This window comes from Miniopterus schreibersii (genome assembly GCF_964146895.1).
Source record: "Miniopterus schreibersii genome assembly, chromosome: 17".
Lineage (NCBI taxonomy): Eukaryota > Metazoa > Chordata > Mammalia > Chiroptera > Miniopteridae > Miniopterus > Miniopterus schreibersii.
The window spans coordinates 32,505,876-32,524,827 of record NC_138117.1 but is presented as its reverse complement, the minus strand read 5'-3'; the positions used below and the strand labels follow the sequence as shown (position 1 = coordinate 32,524,827).

Sequence of the window (18,952 nt, the reverse complement as noted above, 5' to 3'; positions counted from 1 at the left end):
CTTGCTCAAGTTCCACTGCCTGTGTGAGCCAACTAATGTGCAGAGCGATCTTTTTAAATCTGTAAAATGGGCATAATATATTTTTTATCCAATTTACAGGACCATTGTGAGATTTCAGTGAGATAATGTATGTGATGGGCCATACATTCATAAGCTCTTGCACACCCGAGTTTCACCCTGTGCTATAGGGAGAAGGCCCAGCCTGGTCCCTGGATCTTCTCTCAGGCACCTTTTTAGGCTCCAGGTTGAGTCCAAGCTTTGTTTCCTCCTACATTCCCTTCCCTCTGCAATGCACACTGTCCAACAGGCCATCAGATAGCTCTACTCCATCCCTCCCCTCCTAATCAGCTCCCTTCCCCAGCCAACTTGCAGTTTCCTTTAATGATATGTGTAACAAATAGAGGTGTGCTTAATATAACATATATTTTCCTGTAAGTAATGCATAATAATTGTAGACATTTTTGACTAGCTAGATAAAGCACCCATTGGACTTAGACCTGGTTAAATTTCTTGAGTTCTACACCTGGCTTGGCTCTTCTCACTGCAAAAGTCTATTCCCAAGTTCAGGTGTCTGGTCTCATATCCTGAAGTTTGGTTCAAACAACACCCATATCAGAGTCATCTACAATGGAATTCCAGAGCCCCACCTTTTTCCATAGTCTGAACCAAAACCGTTGTGGGTAGGGCTTGGGCACATGCTCCACATTTTTGAAAAGCTACTCAGGTGATTTTCTGCAGACCAGTGTTTCAGAGGCTCTTCTTGGGATTCCAGACCACACTTCACAAGCAAGGATGTGACCTGCCTTGCTGACATCATCTGAGAGCGTGTTAGAGATGAAGATTCTCCCCTTACACCCAGACCTACTGGGAAGCTTTACAACCCACTGACACCTGGCCCCACCCAAAGATTCTAGGGGTGCAGCCAAGGCAAAGGGCTCTTACAAGCTTCCCAAGTTGTTTTCATGTACAGCCAGAATAGAGGACCATTGTCCTCTAAATACCTTTTTTTTTTTTTTCCGACTTTAAATAACTTTTATTTTTCAATTGGAGTTGACATACAAATTACTTTAGTTTTGGGTGTACAACCCAGTAATCAGACATTATATAACTTACTAAGTGATAACTCGGATAAATCCAGCACCCACCTGGCACCGCACATAGCTATTACAATATTATTGACTATGTTCCCTGTGCTGTACTTGACACCCCTGTGACAATTTTGTAACTACCAATTTGTACTTCTTAATCCCCTCACCTTTTTCACCCATTCCTAAATTCCAGCTTCTTAAGGTTAATCTATAACCTGAGTTAAATTGACTTTTGTGGGTTTGCCCGGGCCCCAAGGACCACTTGGAGAAAACAGTGCTTCTCTGGAGACAAACAAGTTCAACCGCACAGTTCCAAGCTCACCAGGCCCGAGGCGGGAAACTTTCGGTGCCCAGTGGCAAGCAGGCAGCGCCCACACTTGGTGCGCCCCGGCCCCTGCCCTCCCCCATCCCCGGCTCGCCCCGCCCCTCTCCTCCCGGTGGCCCCGCCCCCGGTGGCCCCGCCCCCGGCTCGCCCCGCCCCCGGTGACGCGCCGCCTCGGTCCGGCTCATGCGCACTCGCCCCGCGCCTCCCGGCCGCTGCTCCTCGGCGCTGTCATTCTCCGCGGCGCCGCGGCGGGTGCGGACTGCGGTGCCCTCCCGCCCCGTGCCCGCCCCCCGCCGGCCGGCGAGCCCGCGAGGTGACGGAGCCTGCGAGCGGGCTGGCGGCTCGGCGGACAGCAGCGCCTCGGTCCTGTCTGGCCGCGTTCCATGCGGAGCCCCGATTCCCTCGCATCGGGAGACGCGCGCCAGGGGCTCGGAGCGCGCCCCCCGGGCCCGGTGCAGCCGCCGCCGCCGCCGCCGCCGCCGGGCACCACGGCTCCGAGGAGGCTGGTGCAGAGCGGGGCCCCCGGCCGCGTGCAGCCGAGCGCGGTCCCCAAGCAGGCGCCCTGCCTGCTGCGTCCCAGCGAGTTGACTGCAGTTTCCGAAGTTGGAGGGAGCCGTGCGGACGGGAGGTTGGTTTTTATCGTCTTCGCGTTCTGGGAACCTGGGGTGGCACCTCTTGCTGGCTGGACGCCTGCTCGGGGAGGTGAGGGTGCCGGACGCACGCGTGAGAGGCCGCGGTCCCGCGGGCTGGCTGCGCCCGGGCGGATGCCAGCTGGGAACGTGCAGAGCGAGACAGGTGTTCCCGGGGCACGGCGCCCGCCGCCGGGCACATTCCGAGCTCCTGGGCTGTGTGTGCGGGGGTAGGAGGAACGCAGGGTCCGGTCCCCTCTGTCCTAAGCATGGGGGAGGCCCCTGTAATATTCCTGGGCGCCATAGGTCCCTGGGGATGGGAGCTAAGCCTCCAGGCTCCCCGCGCGCCCCAGTTCACTCTTCCCCTGGTCCGGAGTTGCCAGCGTCTCCATAACTGAGCCCGGTTCTTTAGGGTTAAAAACTACTTCTATGCCAACCCAGCGTTTTGTGCTATAAGGCGAATAACGTGGGAAATCTGCTGTGTATGTGATTTCATGCACTTGAAGAATGTGGGCAAACCTCAGAGGACTGGGGTACAGATGACACTTGAGGTTCACCCTGACGTCCTGCGCCTCTTATGTAAGCCTCCTATGGGGTGCGGTGCCAGCAGCCCTGGCTCTCAGTTCCATTCGTTTTAAGGTCCAGCTCGAATAGCATTTAATGAAAACGCTGACATGACCTAGCGGCCTGGAGTCGGGAACGCAGCGCACACTTTAGATTGGAGCGTCTTCTCCTAATAGGGAGCATGGGAGCAAAACCCCAGCATATTTTTCAAGGCAGCTCCAGGAATTAGATCCATAAGTCATGTTTTAAAACGGCATGCATTGTGCAGACAGCTTGCCGAGGACCTCTTTGAACACATCCCCTTTGTTTCAGAAAAAGTGGAAATTGGTCATGCCAGACGAGTGTGGAGTCTGAAAGTTAAGTGCACGGGTGGGCTTAACTATCCTAATAAACAAAGAGCATGATTTATAGGTAGCTCCCTTGTCTACTCTGACGGATAGCACTTTTTAACCTTCCTTTCTCATCTCTCCCCTAGAGATTCCTTCTAAGCAGATCAGTAGATCATCATCATTGATATTTAATATTTGAGTTGATTAAATTTGTAAAAGTATACTTTGAAGTACCTTATAGTACTGTGGTGACTAAGACAATGAATATTAGAAATGAGATTATTCAGATTATTTAATATGGAAGTCATTAGTTTAACCAAAGAGGTAACATTAAGACTGTGTGTGTGTATGTATATATATATGTGTGTGTGTGTGTGTGTGTATATATCTATATATATAAATTTGGACTTGTAATAATTGTTGAAATAAAAACTCATGGGTACGTTTTAATGTAAGATTTATTTTGGTCATCTTTAGAAAAACATTTATTTATGCTATTCCAGCATAGAGAACAAAATGAACTAGTTATAGGTACCTCATTTAAAAACAAAGATTTTTTTAAGAGTTCTATGAAAATATACAAAATATTATTTCAAAGGTTGAAAAGTTGGTCTAGTCAACACATTGCGATTCATGAGAGTATCCATGGCTTATCTCTGAAAGAGATTATATCCAGGCTTGGATCCCAAGCAGGTCGACCCCCCCAAAGCCCTGTTGCCTTGTTATTAGGAGAGCAGACTAGGGAGCCGGGCTGGTGGCCCTGGTACATGTGTTTGAATCTGGGCAAGTTACCTAAAATCTGTGCCTCAGTGTCATCATCTGTGAAATGGGGATGACAACATTTCCTCATTGACTTGGGTGAGGATTAGATGAGTTCATGGACGTGAAGCTGTTGAACCAGCTCCTGGCACGTGAAACTGGGTAAAATGATCCCCGTGAGGAGAGGAAATGGACACTACAGACGATATTGAATGACTGCTGATGCAGGAGAACAAAATCAGTTCACGCGTATAATAGGGGAGAGGGTATAAGCATTTCCGAGGCACCTCCCAGGGATGCAGACCAGGCTGGTGTCTGACGTCCCGTCTCCCACATTTCCTCACTGAGGTAGGTGACTCCATGTCCACTTTGGAGATGGGGAAACTGAAGCTCAGTGAGATCAAAAGTAGAAATCAGAGTTGGGATCTTAGCCCGTGTCTGTTGTTTCAAACCCTGTTCTTTGAAACCCTGCTGCCTCAACTTGCCCAGTGCTGCCTCCGTCTCTCCTCCTCTCATCCTCATAAGAACATAATGAAATAAGTGCGATATTATCTTCAATTTACAGATGAGGACATTGAGGTTACACGTTAAAGTATGCAAAGTGCTAAACAGCACTCACCACCTCGATCTCCACCACGGGGAGCTGTGGCTATTATCATAATTAGTGTTGAATAACACGCCCACCTTCGTGGGTGGGTGAGGTGCCAGCAGGTGCTGGAGTGCTCGCCTTCAGTTTGAAGTGACCCTGTGGCTTTTTACTTCCTTATTGGTCTATTCAGCAAGTCAAGAAAATAAAATTGGTATGAGGTTGCAACTCACAGTGGAGGATGGGGCTCCCCGGTTGGTTTCCTGCCTGCAGATGGGGCTGCAGTGGTCCAGACAGCCTAAACCGCTATGGCAGCAATGATGCACAACCATGTCATCTCCGAGCGAGACTTCAGTTCCAGCGGCAGGCAGAGCCCTGGCACTTTGCCGCACATTGTGCTGTCTGTTCAGACCTGGAGGTAGTTTGCACCTCACCTTAAATAAGCATGCTTCCTCACGGCCTTTGCACCTGTCGTGGGGCGCAGTGTCCGGGGCCCGGTGAGCAGCACTGTGTCAAAGCTGGGTCCACAGCCTGTGGGCCGTCTCACCTGACTGCCAGAGGCTGGGAATGACTGACAGGCCGGTGCTTTTGTGGCTTTCTTCAGATACCATCCAGATACTACTTGATGTTCTGGCTCTTGGTAAATAGTGACTCTTTTCTAGATATTAAAATCATATTGCTGTATAAGGCACAGAGACAACAGAGCACTCACAGACTGATTTAATATTTAATTACACCTCTGAGTTAATGCATCCTGCCACTGGGAGTCCTTCAAGACAGATGTTCCAAGGGGGCTTTCTTTGTCAAAAATCAAAACTCTCTGTATGGGGACTGTAAATGATATTCTGTGGCATATTGGAAAGTTGCTAAGAGAGTAGACCTGACAAGTTTTCATCATAGGAAAAAAGACTGTAAATGTGTGGATATTAACTAGACTTATTGTGATGGTGATTTCTCTCTCTCTATATATATATACAGATATCAATTCATTAGGTTTTATGTCTGAAATTAATATAATGTTATATGGCAAATTATATCTCCATTTAAAATAAAATAAAATCTCTCTGGGAGGGAGCTTCCAGGAGGATGCCTCGTGTGCTGGGCACACCACCCCAGGTAGTGTGCCTAAAGGAGCACTCGCCTGATCTTAATGGAGGCTCTCCACGTCTCTCTGAATTATCTCCCGCTCCATGTGTGGTTCTCCTTTTCAGGGTTCAGAGATCCCCTTTTACTCAATCAACACCTAGGTTTCAAATGCTCCTCTGTTCTATGTTATTCTGTAGTAAAATCTGCCCCGATCCCCTTTGTGATTTTAGCTGGGTCGATAATATACTTTTAACTAACTCTTCAGAATTTACACATAGTTCTGTTTTATTTCTTGTCTGGGCCGTGTGCTTATTGGCTTATCTGTGGTTACCTCCAAATTTCCATCTCGCTTTCCTCTGACATCGGCTTTCTCTTGCCATCAACATGGACAAGAGCGCCAGCTACTTTTAATATGGACATAAACGCATGACGAGAGTTGATTCTCCACAGTCACCTACGATTTTGAATTATTTTGGCTTTGGGTTTGAGGAGTCAGGAGCTGATTATGTTTCTGGAGCTCTTGCCTCATACATCGCCGAGCTATGTGTTGGGGTTGGGGAGAGGGTTATACAAGTTTCTGATTATACGGGCAAGCAGTTCAGAGGCAGCATGGCTGAGAGATTCCCTCAAGGCTGGGGCATTGCTGAGTTTGAGAGCACGGGGTGGGTGTGGGGGGCAGACAGCTCCGAGTGTGATTTATCTGCCACATTTCCAGTCCTCACTGGCTGTGCCTTCTGGATGAGAAGTGGAATGGCACAAGACTAGCACAGGACTTACCCCATGCTGGCTGCCATGCTAAGAACTCTACATACAGTATTTACTTTAATTCTCAGGGTGACCTTAGAGAGTAGTGACTTTATTATCCTCTGTTGCAAAAGTGGAAACTGAGACCCAGAAAGGTCAGCATGCTTGTCCAACGTCACACTAGTGAGTTTTGGAGCCAAGAGTGGAGTCAGGGCTGTCTGATGAGACCCGGGCTCCTTACACAGCATCTACTGCTACCAACTTTGGAGCCTCCCTGGTAGTTAAGCTGTTGTATAGGTGTCCTAAATTGTGCTTCTCAAAATAATCCTCCACTGTGTCCTGCTCCGGACAGTGACCCTGGGATCGGGCTGTGTCCCCGGTCCTGCCCAAGGCCAGCAGCTGGCATTGACTATGATCTGCTTATCTCTGTGGAGGAAGAGCTTAAGCTTAGTCCCTTCAGTGAGCTCAGGAAGGAAACCCAGATGCTCACATGGTGAAATAGGAAGCCCAAAGCCCTCAACTGATAATGGGACCTACTAGAGCGGCCTGTTAACTTTATCTGTTTGGAGTCATATGTTTGCATGATTCTCAATAAAGAAGGAAGTGTAGAGACCTGAGATTTTCTCATTGATTTAAAAAAAGTTTATTTAAATGAAAAAAGGGATGAGTAATGAACATACTACCCACAGTGTTAGGTGTCATTTACAATGAGGCTAAGGTTTTTAAAGTAAATGAATGCAAATGTCTAACAAGTAAGTTCCAGGCGTGCTGTCTCGGAAGGGAGGCATCAGACCTGTGCAGTGATATAACCGCTCTAACTGCAGCCCAAACACAGAACTTAGCACCAACGGTAATATTTTCAAAACCCTTGTCCTGATTTCCACCTCCCTAGTTTTTTCTTGATTTGACTCAGGAGCCAATATTCATTTGGTAAGTTCTTCACATCCCGGGGTTTGAGTTATTGCTATTTTATTGTTATAATATTTTAGCATGTCTTGTGGATGTCTCATCCACTCCCCATCCTTGATTTTTTTAGGACTGAACAGTTTTCAAACCTGTGAGTGACTAAAAATTTATGAAAAGTTCAGTTTCCTGAACGTAGACTTTATTCAGAGGACAGGGAAGTTTGGCCTGACTGGGAGCCTGTACATTAAATACAGAGCACTTGAAACCTTATGGAGCAGGCAAGTAAAAGTGAAATTGGTTTTTAATTGATCAGCAGCAGCTTTGGACCTTCCCCTCCAGTTTCAAAGGACCCAGTCCCTGTGTGCCATGTCATGCATTCATTTGCAACTGATCAACTTCAGTTGATTTTCTGAAAGTACCAGAAGGTGTGACTCAGTCAACGTGGCCCTCATCTGCCATTTTACTCTTACCAGAGCCCCAGGGTTGCATATGGAAGCTTCCTGTGATTTTATTCTCTTATTTATTAATTTTAGAATTTATTCTCTAAGACTTGCCTGGTCAGATGAGTCCTAGGGCGTCTGGTCTTGCTGAATTGTGACGTGACCATTACTGTTCACATCTCTTCTGCTCCTTCCAGCCCTTCTCCCCCAGCTGTGCTCATCCCTGCACCACCCCCACTGTGGCTGACACTGTTGGGAGACGTTGATGTTGAGGCAGTTCATGTTATAAGTCAGAAGCAATGAAGCCACACAAGACTGATTTTTTTTTTAATTAACAAAAAATCCAGTCGTTAACATCGCTACCCGTGGCACGCCTCCACCTCCGCATTCCGCACGTGGGGGTGGGAGCCGAGGGCCTTACTGTTCTCCCCGCCACCTTCCGACGAGGGCTGGGAGCCTCTGCTTCCCACCCTCGGCCACTAGCAGCCTTGCCGTGCCGGAGTCAAATGCAGTGGGAGTGATGTGTGTCATTTCTACCCTCACTAGGTACCTATGGATGTGACACCAGGCATGTTGTTGGCAAAGCAGCCTCATACCTAAGAAGGTTCCCACCCTTGCCCTCGAGAGTCTCAGTCTCATGAGGGCAAAAGACCAGAGCAGCAGTCGGAGCCCGGGCATGAAAGTGCTGGCTCTGCAGGGGTCCCTGGCTCCAGGGGGGCTCTCCCTGAGGAGGTGGGGCTGGGGCTGAGTCTGGAAAGCGAGTTGGGGGGACCGGGCAGCTGAGGATGGAGCAGGCTGGCAGAAACTGTTTGACAGAGGGAGCAGAGTTCCAGTGAAGGGACCGGAGAGGGCGGCCGACTGCAGAAGAGCCTGTCCCTGTGACTGGTGCACGTGGCAGGTGGTGGGCGATGCTGGAGGTGGAGAGCGAGGGGCAGCCGCTTTAGGAAGGGGCTCGTGGGCCACATTGGGTGCCGATGAATTTGATTGCTTTAGGTTGTTCTTTAAGAATGATCACTCTGGGTGTTTCTTAGAGAATGGATGGGGGTGGCGCAGAAAGAAAAGCCTGTGAAAAAGCTGTTGAATCCTAGTGTGGGTTTAAGGTCTGAACTCAGACTGAGAGGCGTGGGGATGGGAGGAGGGAGGGTGACTTTAAGGGTGACTCCCAGGTCTCTGGCTTGAGTAGTCAGATGGACAGAGGGGCCATTGGTCATGACAGCTAATACAGACGAGGGCAGAAATGCAGGGGAAGGTGGTGAATTCATTTGTGAGCGTGTATGACGCGAGGCCCCAGGGCTGAGACTCAGGCGATGGCACCGGCCTGTGGTTCTGGATTCAGGACACAGGCTGAGCTGGGAACAGGGGCTCGCAGCTGGAAGTGGTGGTTGAGACTGTGCCCTGCCTGGGAGAATGCACGGACGAAAGGAGATGGAGCAGTAATAATAGAGAAGTTTCTGACAACTGCTGGGACACAAAGTGGCAGAAGGCAGAAGCAGAGTGGAATGAGCTGCTCAATGGGATGGAAGCTGCATGGAAGGAGGGAAACGGAAAGAACAGCAGGGAGCAAAGGACAGGTCTGACTGTTTGCTTGCTTTGTCCCCATATGAGGTGGCCGTTTCTCATGTGGCTTTTACTGCCTGACAATGAGCATGTAGACCTACTATGTGGACGGAGGATGGGGATGGGGTAAAGGAAAGAGCAGTAAAATCCTGACCAAAGTGTGAGCCTGGATATCAAGCTGCTTAGAGGACAGAGTTGTCATTTCTTATTTTCCTCTTTCACTCGTTTTCCTCTCTTGTGGAGAAACACAGGCCCTTGGGAAACTGGGAAGAAAGAAAGAGTCACCTCCTTGGTGCCCAAATGCTTGGTTCTGCAAAGCCAGCCCATCTCATTGTATGCATGAATGAGCACCCGGAAAGGGAACATGATAAATGACATTGTTTGACAGTTTACAGAAACTAAGCTTTTATCTCGGTCATAGCTTCTTTAGAGGGTTTGGACCTTTGAACCAATCCTTTTATAGTTATTAATGAGCTTTTTGGCTCATTGGTTTATTTGAGATATATTGAGTGCCATTTCCTATAATTTTCACTTGTCTTCTAAAAAGAGGCCTTATTATGTTACAGACAGACCGGAGCGTTTGGAGATCATGGAAATAGTCGCTGTGTGTTTTAGTTACCGCCAGGCATTTCAGTCCCTGCCCTTTTAGTCCTTTAATTTCGACCCTCGGAAATTGAGATATAGGACTCAGATGACTGCGTAGAGATAACACAGCTAAGTGGTAGAGCTCCTAGGACCCAAAACAAGGTGTTCTGACCTCAAACCCTGGGTTCTTGCCACTCCATCATGATGATGCCTGTGTCTTTCTGAACAGCTACTCAAGAAAAATTGGGGGGCGGAATATTTAAGAGACTTTTTTATTAGTCTGCTCGAAGCACCAGCATCTACCTTTGATGGGCCACAGGTTATTTATGCAAATGTATGTGATTAAGTCGCACTGCCGGAACGTCTTCTTTCACAAATGAACATCTTACTTTTTTTCATTATCTTAAAAGCTTTCAAAAAGCATCCGAGTTATGAGATAAAAGGATTCAGCGTTCTTAACAGCAGAATTATCATAGCTAAACTTTCTGTTTGTGCTACAAGGGAAATTGATTTTTTAGTTGCTGCGATGGGTGTTGTCCCGGAGAAGAGTGCTGTGTCCACATGTGTGTGTGGTATGAAATGAAAATCAGCCAAATCAAGTTTAATCTATCGGCTCTCCTTTTATGATATTATTCTCAAATTCTCCAAATACATTAAGTGAGGTAGCTTGCTTTATCTTGCCAAAGCAGCTATCGTGTTACCCACTTAATGCCAAGGAATTAAAGCATTGTAAAGCACTGCTTTTTCTTAAGCGGTGTAAAGTGATGCAGGGGAAATCTAAAGGGCTGATTTTAGTTTTACAGCTGATATTTGGCTCCTGATATTCTATAATTATGATTTAGGTAATGTTCCTTATGTTGAAGCTGCTCATACACAGTACTTTTAGAATCATGAAATATAACTAGAATTTTATGACTGAAAAGTTCATGATGCTACATTTTATTTACTTATTTTAAATTTATCCCCTGCTTCTTTATTTTTATATTTTATTTATTTTATACCAAAAATAAAAATCTGTAAGCCTTGCTAAATGGCAGTTTCTGGATGAAAGCAATTTCTAGCAAGTAGCAACATGCTGGTACCAGCCCTTATCTTTAATTCTCAATTTCTATCTTCGTGGTACCAGTTTGGCATTTTAGCTTTAGGAGGAAAAATTGAATCCAAACGGGCTTATGCGTTTGTGACATTTGGTGGTTTGACCTTTTGTTATTAGTGCTGACTTTTAAAAATAACCATACATTTGTAAATTTTTTAAAGTTTGATAAAAATGTTAGGCAACTATCAGAGTTCTAGTAATGATCATTACACATAGCGGATCATGGTAGCCTCTCCCAGGGTGGTTAAGAGATCACCATATAGGCATATGAACATTTAAATAACAATATAAAGTAATATGGTATTTTATCTTTGATTTTATATTTATAATAATATGTGAAGAAATGCAATGAAGTAAAATGAAAATTAATTTGGTCACTTCATGCATCATGTGTCCCAATTTCACCCAAATGCAAATACGAGAATCCACGGCTCAGTTAGTGTCCTGTTGATTCAGTTTGATGTTACTGGATTTACATTACTCCCGAGATGAACACTTAAGCTGCATTTCCTACTAATCTTTCCATGAGTAAGAATTTTAATATTGTGTCGTAGGAGTTCTCATTTTCTAAAAAGAATAATTAAATTGCCATTTTTTCTTCCTTTTGAAGTTTATTCAGACATTTTTGTGTTGTGTATACTTGACGTGGTAGAACATGTCTAAATGAGTCATCTAATCTGAATACCGTAATTATGCTCGCAGCAAGGGCTTGATTGAATAGAGAGCTTTTGCATTTTAGCTTAGTGGATTTAGAAATTACATGCTTAATATTTCTGAGTCTTAAGCCTGCTTCTGTCTACCAATAGGCACACATTTTTACAAACAGAATTTAAAAAGATATGCTTCCTTTTCAAATGTTAGGAATTGGCAAGTACCTTTCTACTGTAGCTTTCTCTTATATGTAACAAATGATAAGAAACATAGAAATGGATGGAAACTAGTATGGTATTGCTTGTAGTGCCCAAATGGTTGGTGCTGAGGTTAGAAATATACCCCTTTGTTTTCCTAAATAAAAAATAAAGATGCTTTGGAGTAAACTATTATGAATCTTGATAGATATTTAAACATATTGGGATAGTGCCAAGAATATCTTCTCTTTGCTTTGCTATATAACAGTTACTCTGCCCAAAATATACATCTTGAACTTTAATATCAGTGTGAAATGCTCAATGTGACCAAAGCAGGATTGAAACTAAAAATGTGGAGTCTGGTGTAGAGCATACAATACAGACAACAGCTTTTCAGGCCCTGTGCTGGGATGCATGGAACAGGATTGCTCAAGGCTACGGCTGCTGAGAAAAATAAAACACTGAAGTATTAAACCTACACTTAATTTAATGGTTTCTGCCACCACAGTTCTTAACCTTTCCAATGGGCTGAACAATTTGCTAATAGTAAATTCAAGTCAGGAACTGAATTATTAGAGAGCTTTTCTTTTAACAAATAGTCAATAGCATTTTCAGAGTTGTTCTAGATACAACTCTTAACAAACGGCCCAGTGTTTCTCTCTGCTGTTTGATAGCTACAGGCTGTTTGGCATGGGGCCCTTTCTTTTATGTATTTTCCCAGCTCCTCGTATCCTGAAAATTGTCAGCCATGGATGGGAACGAGCCTTTTGCAGCTTCACAGTTACAAGGAGAGTAAAAACAATTTCTACCCTAAAGGGGGCATTTGTAATACTTTCAATAATAAAGATAAATTTTTAAAAACACAACAATTTCTCCCCTTTACCTCTCCCCGCAATGTGCCAAGGCCTGTGGTCACAGGATCATCCTTTGCTAGTCATGTGCTTTTTCTTTCTTGGTGTTCTTGCCCACTTCAGGAAGTGATAACAAGGCATTGCTGAAATATGAACATATCAGTTTGGTTAGATCTTACACTCTGTTTAGAAGTGTGGTTCTCACAGGGCGATTTTGCCCCCCAGGGACACTAGGCCCTGTCTGAAGACATTTTTGGTTGTCACAGCTGGGGAGGGAGTGCAACTGGCATCCGGTGGGTAGAGGCCAGCAGTGCTGCTGTTCATTCTTCAGGGCATGAAACAGCCCCCAGGGAAGAATCTGGCCCCATAGTGCTAAGGCTAAGAAGCTGTGACCTGGAAGGTAGGGAATGCAGGTTAAATTTGCTTTATGTTGTTTAAGCAAATGGAAATATAATAGATGGTTCTGATGCAGAAATCATTGCACTCGATACGATTATTTATTGAACACCTACTAGATCCTGAAAATAGTGAAGACTGTGACATAACCCCAGAGCCCAGGAGTTTATACTCTCTTTGCAAGATAACAGGTAAAGAAAATACTACTGTTTGATATGATAAACCCTGTAATTAGAGGTGTCCGTGTGGCATGTTAAAATAGAAATAATTGAGATTTCATTTGCTAGATATAGGGGAATACCTGAAAGAAAATCATGTTCTCTGTCTAGACCTAATATTTGTCATTTGTGGGTGAAATTGCTCATTTGCTCTTAATAATCATTAATACGTCCCATTTCTTACCCACCTCCTCGTTTCCACTGGTGTTAATTTGAAATGTCAGGAAAACACCAGGAGGCGTTGACAAAAAGGTGTTTTGTTAGAAATTTAGGATATTCATGTGTTTTCTTGACACCTTCATTGAGGTGTAATTTACATGCCATGAAGTCTCCTGTTTTAAGTGTATAATTCACTGATTTTTAATAAACTTACAGAATTATGGAACTGTCGTCACAATCTAGTCTCAGGGTCTTTTCATCATCCCCAAAAGGTCCCCTGTGCCCGTGTGCGGTCACCCTGATTCCCATGGCCAGCCCCAGGCAACTGCTAACATTCCTCTGTTACGTCTCCCTTTCTAGGGCTATAGATTTGCCTTTTAGAAAACCTGTGGACATTTCACTTGGAATATTAATTTTTACCATAAAATTTAGTTGGATATCTTCTTTTTGAAGATCAGCACCACGTTTATATTTTTCACGTTACCTGTGCCATAGGCGAGCTACAGTGAGGCATGGGCACACTTGGTTTTGGGAACTGTAGGACGAAGCAGCTGAAAATGTGGGAAGGAGAAGAAAGGCAGGTGTTTACTGCAGCATCGGGGCTACATTACATGTACGTGGCATAAAAAAGCCCGTTCTTCATCTTTGTCCTGTTTTGTACCTGGCGAATCTGTCTGCTAAGATAAAGTTACAGAAATCGCTGAAAAGCTGAGGTCAGGCGAATACCTGCAGGATGTGGGGAAAGTATAGAAGGATTAAATCCAGGGAACTGACCTGTCTGGGGAGTTGTGTTCGAGTCAACAATCTCTTAGCCAAAAGCAAACCCTTTGGGGCCAGATGTCTGAGAATTCAGCTTTTAGAAAGGTAATACAGGTCGTTTACTGGGCATCGGGTAATACTCCCATGGCATTCAGGAAACTAATTTCTGTAGCAAAGTGAACAAATGCATTTTGTTGGACAGAAAAAGACCAGATAACTTTATGTCCAGGTGAGTTTTGGGGAACAAATTTATTTGGTAGCAGAGGAACAAAGAAACTCTGTTTTCAGAAAATCTTGCCTTTCAAAATTGCGGATAAAGGTTTGTGAACCTGTCCCAATTTATCCCAAGATATTTAATTTCCAATAATTGTCCCATCTTCTTCCCAACTCCTCTGCCCCCCACATATTTCATACAACTTAGCCATGGGTGGACTTGTCTTTCTTTCACATCATTAAGACTTCACAAAATACCAAGTTAGCTGTTCAGTTTCAGTGGATGAAGTCCAGGCGTGGATGTGATGGCCGCCAGACCTACATGCCCTTGTGGTTTGTGGTTTCACCTCCCTGCTGTAGGTCCAGTCTATAGCCATGTTCATCTACTCCAGCTCCCCAGGCACAGGGCCCCAGAAGATGAAGATAATTTTGTTGGGTCAAGAAGATGCCCTTGAAGAAAATTCCTAAGGTAACAATGGCAGCTGTCGTTCCAGGTAGCCCCAGACTCATGCTTGGTAACCTTCACACCCATCACAAAACTTTGGGCAGTGAGACTAAACAGCTATAGGAAGAGATAAAAACCAAAGTAGAGAATCCATGAGAGTAAATTCTCTTGAGATGAAGATATTTAGAATTCAGGAAAGATAAAGGCATGCAGAAAATGGCATGGGCTCACAAATTAGAACCAGGACACCATCCCAAACAAGACATTTCAGACTTGTTCCAAATTGTTAAAAAATCGGCATGGTCACATTCTATATCTTTCCTGATGGTAATCAGTAAGCCTTGCTAGTATTCGCCATAAATTTCACATCTCTGTTAATGTTCACATTCCTTTGGAGGTACGCAGCAAACTGTGATTATGGCCGTAGGTTTTGACTGGTTTCCGTGCATCCTCAGTAGCTACACACCCATCAGGAATGGGAATAAGTATGTCAACCAATGTGTGCAATTTGCTTTTGTTTGTATGTAGCATTCACGCTCTTAGGCAGTGTTCCTTAGGCAGAACATATTACAGGTTGTGGGACCCATTTACAAGCAAGGAGACGCAATTTCTGCACATTGGGGGAAATTGCAGAGCATGGTGTTGCGCCAGGGTCAGAGAAAAATGGTGCCTTTACAGGGACATCCAAGAATTTTGCCTTCAGAGGGCTCAGAGCGCCGTCAAGGCTGTCAGAAGATCTTAAAGGGCCTGTGAACTGAAATCAACCAAGTGCAGGGGATGGCGGTTGGGGTGCTTTAACGGACACTCAGGGGCAGGTTCTAGGGACGACACTGAATGTTCTTAATTGCTTCAAGAGTGACACCAACATGTCTATCTAAGGATGCTGACTTGTTGCCATGGCCGTGGAAGTCCGTGCCCGCCTCTCCTACCACAGACTTCATCCTGAGTGTCTCGGTTGACAGTCATCCCCTACTCCAGCTGCGTCCGACACTGTCCTCTGGGCTCTCACAGCCTCTTCGCAAGCATCGTTTTCTCTCCCGTCTCCCGTCCTGAAGGAGCGACCCTTGCCCTGCCTTGGCTTTGCACCTGTCTTCCCTTGTGCAGTGTCTTCCTGAGTTTGCAGACATTTCTTCTTGTTACCACATTTCCTGTTGTTAAAGGGCTGACAGCCCCGGGGCCTCCTGCGGTCATGGTGGCCCTTTCCTTCTCTCCACAGGGCCCCCTACCCTTTCTGTGCCCCGCCGGTGCTTTCCCTCTGTTGGGGTTGGGGGCCCCCTCATCGCTGTCCCCTCTCTCTCCCCTTCTTTCTGTACAGCTGCCCTTCAGCCCTGGTTCTCCACCCTGGCCCATGAGCCCGTAGCCAGGCAGTGTTGATCCATAGAGATGCCCGGGACTCACCCCCTGTCATTGTGATCAGCGTGCCCCAGGGCCTCCACCTTGGTGGATTTTGAAAACTTCCCGGGGGATGCAGAACCAGCAGTTTGGAGAATGTGACTCCTGTCCACCGTCTGTTGTGTAGACAGTCACTGGGGAAGGAGACACGGGGAAGTCAGAAAAGGGAAGGGAAGAGACCGAACAAAGACGCTACCTCATTGCTCTCCTTACTTCTGTAAGTGACACCCACAGCCCCCCTTTGGTGTGGCACCGTCTCCCCCTCAGACTGTGTTCCCAGCAGTAAATCCCTGTGCCCCCAGCAGGCAGCACTCATGTCGGGAGGCCGGCCACCAGGGGCCGGCCCTTCCCTTTCACAACCTCAACTTCGGCCTCTTGACTTGCGACCAGCTATTCCTGCCTTTCCTTCTTTGTAACTCTCTGTACACCGAAGCCACACGGCCTCCTCCCTCACAGGCTCCTAGTTCACCTGACACGCACTGACCGCCACACACAGGAGCCACGTCCCCAGGTGCAGGTGTTCACGTGGCTTTTCCCAGAGGAAAGGGAACCTATTGTGTAGAAGAGAATTTTTCTGAATGAGTGGGACCAAGGAGGCCACTACTGAAACGGAACTGTCATCTCTTCTAGCTTCCTTCCTTCTCAGTACTCCTCTGGGTCTCTGACATCCTTCCTTACACCTGAGTCCAGGAGCTGGAGGCCAGCGCGATTGAGTGGCCCCTTTATCAACCTTTTCTCTCGACTTTCTGAGGGCAGAACACATGTCCCTTTTCCAGATCCACCCAGGAGCCTGGGGGGGGCGGTGCCCGCTGTCCCACAGTTTCTAACCAGACCCAGAAGGCCAGGACATGAAAGACTTCCCAGTTCTCTCTGGCCTCTACTGTTGCACTATCAAGGGAAGTTTTGTTCCAGAGACAACACCTGTATTTTATCAGTGGGCAGGAAGGTTTAATTGAGGGGGTTTTGGTATTGATAACAAGCATGCACAGCTGATTGTTTGCACATCTCGTGTGAACTTTATGAAAAATACAGTTGTGCAAAAAAAGCAATAATAAAATGAAGCTTCACTTTTCAAACTACCGTGAAGATATAGGAGTGATTGAAATGCTGCTACTTTATTGGGGTCCGTTTATAGTAATTGGATTTCTGTAACACTTTCCCCTGAGCACACACACTGCCCAAAGCAAATTCTGTCCCCAGTCGTCCTGTTCCACGTAAGAAATGCACCTTTTCTACCTGTTGGCCTGGTGTGCAGGCCAGTAATGCATCAGCGTGTTCACCCATCAGCATGCTTTCATTGAGTCCCTACAGTGTGCCAGGCACCCAGTGGGAGGGGACAACCATGTGAACAGGGAATGCCGGCAGGTGTTAGGTTCTAGGCAGAGAAGTGAGCCACGTTTACGTTCCTGGGAGTGACCAGGCGGTTAGGAGAGTTCCTCTGAGGAGGTGACATTTAAGGTGACATGTGAATGAAACAACCAGGGCTGGCTAGAATCGAGAGACCAGCCTGGACACCAGGAGAGCAGAGTTGTGGTTGGGGACTCGGGAACAGAGGGTGGTATTTTAGGACAATCGTTTTGGACCAGGACACAAGGTGAACTGGAGCCAGGGACGGGGACCCTGGGGCCTCGAGCTGGACTCAGGTCCTAGAACCAGGGAGCCTCTGGAGGGCAGGAGAGGCAGCACCAGCTGGATGCGGACATGCTGACCTCAGGCTTGGCATCTGTCCTCCGTCGAGACCCAGATTAGGCCTCACGGCCTGTTGAGGGAGCCAGCCTTAATTTACTTTTGAGACAATACTTATTAAAGGCCATTTTCTGGACCCCATCCTGACCCAAGGACGTGGAGTGGGACCCCAGGTTCTGGAAGCCTCCAGTGTCTGAGCACAGAGTCCATGGGCCAGTTTTGGAGAAACATCATGTCTAAGGATGGGGCTGTGACGTTAGTATCCAGTTTCACTCTCACAGCCTCCCAGGGAGAGAAGTGTGTTCTCCGAAGATCTCAGACTGGGAAATGGGACAAGTGTGATGGGCACCTGGCCAGGGTCACACCGCTGGCACATGTTACTGCTGGCGAAGCCACTTCCCTTTTTGTGGGTCACCCAGCCTGTGTGGAAATGGGAAGATCACCTGCAAATCCAGGAAACCTCTGTGGGTCCACGTGCCTTATGAGTGGACATGGCCCTTCTCTCAAACCCAGGGTCAGGGCACCCCATCTTAGGATTGCACCACAGATGCTTTTCAGTTCCAAACAAAGTTTAATTTTGTTCCTTAAAGGTGGAGTTTAAGTTCGGGGCAATGGGGGGAATTTATAGGCAAAGGACAGGTTTGATCTTAGAGGTCTTCCTGAGTCTCTTTTTGCCTTTTTTCCATAAAGAAGTTGAGTGTTACAGGGTAGCTTTTTTTTTTTTTTTTTTCAGTCACCCATAGACCTAGAAACTGAAGCACTGGGCCTCTCAGAAAATTAGGATGCTTTCCATTGCCACGAATCATTTATTTCTTGTGAGCCTCTTGAACCAAAAGTTGGGAAATGATGTCGAGAAGGTGGCGAGGGTTGCAGAGTGAAACGCACATGCATAAATCGGAATTTTACTTAAAAGCAGCTTGCGGACACATTTGCTTCAATCGGTCACCTGCTGGCCCTCGTCTGAAAGTGCGCGGAAGGCTTGGCTTTATTTTCTTCTGTTGACAGGGTCTTGGATGGGTTTATCTGGAAGATTTAACTCCATCGTAAAGGTGGCATTGGCCTTACTTCTAGGAAGCATTCTGTGTTTGTTTGTTAGGGCTCTGGTTACAAAATACTGCAACTTGTGTGGCTTTAATGGCAGACAGTGATTTCCCACGGTTCTGGAGGCGGGAAGGCCACGGCCAGCGTGGCCGCAGACGGGGTCCTCTGGGGCCTCTGTCCTTGGTACCAGGATGGCTCTCCTGCTCTTCGCATCGCGCGTCCCTGGTGTCTCTGTATCCTAGTCTCCTTC

At 46.6% G+C, this 18,952-nt stretch overlaps 1 protein-coding gene across 1 annotated transcript in view; it reads left to right on the top strand.

Annotated features, from left to right (window-relative positions):
- Positions 1-1,643: 1,643 nt before the first annotated feature.
- The window catches only part of PAG1 (phosphoprotein membrane anchor with glycosphingolipid microdomains 1), a 99,207-nt gene continuing 81,898 nt past the window's right edge, over positions 1,644-18,952 (top strand). Inside the window, exon 1 of the mRNA XM_081116658.1 lies at positions 1,644-2,041. The gene's annotated coding sequence lies outside the window, so the exon portion shown is untranslated. The remainder of the gene's footprint in view (positions 2,042-18,952) is intronic.